General features: G+C 43.8%; 1 pseudogene; it reads right to left on the minus strand.

Annotated features, from left to right (window-relative positions):
- Window positions 1–2708: 2708 nt before the first annotated feature.
- LOC112927151 (ragulator complex protein LAMTOR1 pseudogene) lies at window positions 2709–3597 on the minus strand (annotated as a pseudogene).
- Between the last annotated feature and the right edge of the window lie 330 nt (window positions 3598–3927).

Raw genomic sequence — 3927 nt, forward strand, 5'->3', positions numbered from 1 at the left:
GGACACCTGCACCCCGATGTTTCTAGCAGCAATGTCCACAATAGCCAAACTGTGGAAGGAGCCTCGGTGTCCATCGAAAGATGAATGGATAAAGAAGATGTGGTCTATGTATACAATGGAATATTACTCAGCCATTAGAAACGACAAATACCCACCGTTTGCTTCAACGTGGATGGAACTGGAAGGTATTATGCTGAGTGAAATGAGTCAATGGGAGAAGGACAAACTTTATATGGTCTCATTCATTTGGGGAATATAAATAATAGTGAAAGGGAATAGAAGGGAAGGGAGAAGAAATGGGTAGGAAATATCAGAAAGGGAGACAGAACATGAAGACTCCTAACTCTGGGAAACGAACTAGGGGTGGCGGAAGGGGAGGAGGGCGGGGGGTGGGGGTGAATGGGTGATGGGCACTGAGGGGGACACTTGACGGGATGAGCACTGGGTGTTATTCTGTATGGTGGTAAATTGAACACCAATAAAAAATAAATTTATTATTAAAAAAAAAAAAGAACTTGAGAAATCCTCCACCCCTTCTGGAGGTCCCCTAGACCAGCCCATAAAACTAAGCTGAAACCCACCTCAGGGTCCAAGTCCCTGCTCCGCTATGTCGGGTACATTTGGACCCAAGCTCGAGCTTGTAAATAAACCCTCGTGTGTTTGCATCGGTGTCGGCTCCTTGGTGGTTTCTCGGATTTGCAATCTTGGGCACAACAGGGTCCAGCCCACCTCAGGCTCCAGGCTGAGCAGGGAGTCTGCTTGTCCCTCTCCCTCTGCTTTTTCTCCTCCTTGTGCTCTTGCTCTCTCCCTCAAATAGGTAAATAAAATCTTAAAAAAAAATTTTTTTTAAAGAGACAAAGGAAGGATTTATTAATTACAAATTTGCTCATGAAAAGTCCTCTGAGAAAAGGAAAGAGGGGTAGAGGTTTCTTCTTTTTGGTAACGGAAAATTCAGTTTTTATTTGTTGGTTTAATTCTTACAGTAAGACTAGTGGATGCACTGTGACTTCAGCAGCCTTCCTGACTTTTGAAGTAGGATTCCAAAACAGAGTTCTAAGGAACGATTTCAGATAAAAAATTCAAGAGCCTTAAAGGGCAAGAAGGACACTTAAATATGGGAGACAACCCCGAATTAGATCACAGGGAGTGGTGGGGTACCTTGGAGGGCTGAAAAGTGCAGTTCCAATTAAGGCATTCAAATTCTGATTAAATAATCAAACCAGAACCTACTGGGTTTACAAAGAAAACAAGAGGCAGGGCAGCCCGGGTGGCTCAGCAGTTTAGCACCTGCCTTCCGCCCAGGGTGTGATCCTGGAGTCCTGGGATTGAATCCCATGTATGGCTCCCTGCATGGAGCCTGCTTCTCCCTCTGCCTGTGTCTCTGCCCCTCTCTCTCTCTCTCTCTCTCTCTCTCTCTCAAGAATAAGTAAATAAAATCTTAAAAAAAGAAAAACAAGAGGATTCAGCAGGAACGCCTCTTACTTGCTAATCCTGCAAGAAGTTAATATAGAATAATGGAAAGAATGCAAGAGATGATGTCAGAAGATCTGGTCTCGAGTTTCAGTTCCATCTTCTTGGAGTTGTCTGACTTTGAGCGAATAATCTTAACATACATTTCTTAACTGATTCCCCATCTGAAAAAGGGCATGATAATAGGTCTTTAAAAATGTCGAAAGGATTAAATGAGATGACATTTTAAAAATTACTTGTCATTTTCAGGGGTGCCTGGGCTGCTCAGGCCTTTGACCATCTGACTCTTGGTTTCGGCTCAGGTCATGATCTCATGGGTCCTGGGACTGAGCCCTCTGTCGGGCTTTGCACTTAGCAGGGCGTCTGAGATTCTCTCTCCCTCTGCTTACCACCACCACCACCCCCCCCCATCATGTGCTCACACACATGCTCTCTCTCAAATAAGTAAACCTTACAAGAAAGTAACTTCTCACCTTCAAACTTAGATTCATGCCACCCTCACTTATAAGCCGCCTCAACATGTTGACTGAGTGGATAAAATGATCATACTAAAAAGCAGAATACGGTAAGCGAAAAAAAGTACAAATAAATATGAGATTGGACTATCGAGAGAGAAAAGGGGAAACATGCGAAAAGCAAATCATCAATGAAGAAATATGCAACAAATCCATAAACAGAAAGGAGAAATAGACTCCTAGATGAAAAAAACTTGGTTAACAAAGTGGGGAGGTATTAGGAGGTGGGCAAAATAGGTAAAGTGGATAAAAGAGGTACAAAATTCCAGTTATAAAATAAGTCATGGGGATGTAATGTACAGCATAGGAAATATAGCCAATATTGTAGTAACAAATCCTAGTGAGGTGCATGTGAGCACCAAGTCAGGGAGAGGAAGACAGGAGTGAGGCCAAGAGAAGGTGGGAAGGGGACCCATAGGCCCCCTAGGGATCACCCTCACGGTCGTACCTCTACTTTTCCAGTGACAGTGAAGACCTTCTAGGCCCTGACCTTTTGATCCCACCCATCCCTGGCCAGGGCTTTGAATACCAGTCCCAAATGCTTCTACCCTCCCTTGTTCCATCCTTACTTGCTCAGGCTTTCAGCCTTGTCCTCTTCCACACTCTTATCTGTGATTAAGTAGCAGGTTAGGGTACTGTGTAAGCCAGAGAGGCTGAGGGTTGGGGGAGGCAGGATGGAGGTAGGATAAAGCGAGAAGAGGACCTGTTCAAGGATCTTTCTCTTCAAGGAGCCCCAAACCGTACAACCAGCTCCTTTTTTGCATCCACTTGGATCTGAGAAAGTGCATTGTAGGCATAAACAGCTGTCTTGGAGACCTGCTGCAAGTTATCTTGCATCTTGCACCATTTGGTGGGGCTGGCTGGTGAGAGATTGTGGCAGCAGCAGCTTCTTCCAGTGGCGCAGACTGCTGCTCAGCATAGCCAAGTGGGTGCTGTGCTGCCTTCCTTGCTTAGTCCATGTACTCATGCTGCTCCATGCTCTGGGAGTCCACAGCAGATGTGTCAACGATGTTGGGGGCTATCTTAGCAAGGAGGAGGAGAGCAGGCCCTGCTCATCTGTGTGAGTGGAAAGTAGGCTGTGGTAGTCAACTCCTTTGAGGGCTTTGGCAGAGGAGCTTCTAGGGTCCAGCAGTAGCTTCTGCTCGTCTTGGTCCTAGGCCTGGTCCAAGTCCTCATTCTTGCTGCTTGTAGCAGCACTCCATGGCTGGGTTCGGGTTAGGCACCCAGGCCAGGCCAGGAGGGCCAGTGGGCGTCCTTTAGGAGCCCTTCGGTCTCATGACCTGTGGCTGCATCCAACAAGCAGCCACCGCCTCCCCACCTAGCCCTTCTCAGAGCCTCACAGCTGCCCTTGTTACTGTGTTTTAATGTCTATTTTGTCTGGTATAAGTACTGCTACCTTGCTTTTGTTTTTTCCACTTCCATTTGCATGCAATATCTTTTTCTATCACTTTAAATCTGTGTGTTTTTAAGTCTGAAGTGAGTCTCTTGTAGGCAGCATATAGGTAGGTCTTTTTTATTTTTTAAGGCATTCAGTCACTTTATGTCTTTTGATTGCAACATTAGACCATTTACATTTAAAGTAATTAATTGGCAAGCATGTACTTACTGCCATTTTGTTAATTGTTTTTTGTAGTTCTCTGCTCCTTTTTTCTTCTCTTCTTCTCTTCCCTTGTGATAGACGACTTTAGTGTTACGCATGAATTCCTTTTTATTTTTTATATATCTATCATAGGTTCTCAGTTTATTACCATGAGGTTAATGTATAAAATCCTAAGTATGTAACAGTTTGTATTAAGCTGATGGTTATTTAAGTTTAAACACATTCTAAAAGCACTACATTTATACTTTGCTTCTCCATGTTTTATATATATCATATTTTATATTTCTTTATGAATTCCTTTACTAATTTTTTTATATAATAGATTTTACTTTTGTCTTTCAG

The sequence above is a fragment of the Vulpes vulpes genome, chromosome 6 (genome assembly GCF_048418805.1).
Source record: "Vulpes vulpes isolate BD-2025 chromosome 6, VulVul3, whole genome shotgun sequence".
NCBI classification, from domain to species: domain Eukaryota; kingdom Metazoa; phylum Chordata; class Mammalia; order Carnivora; family Canidae; genus Vulpes; species Vulpes vulpes.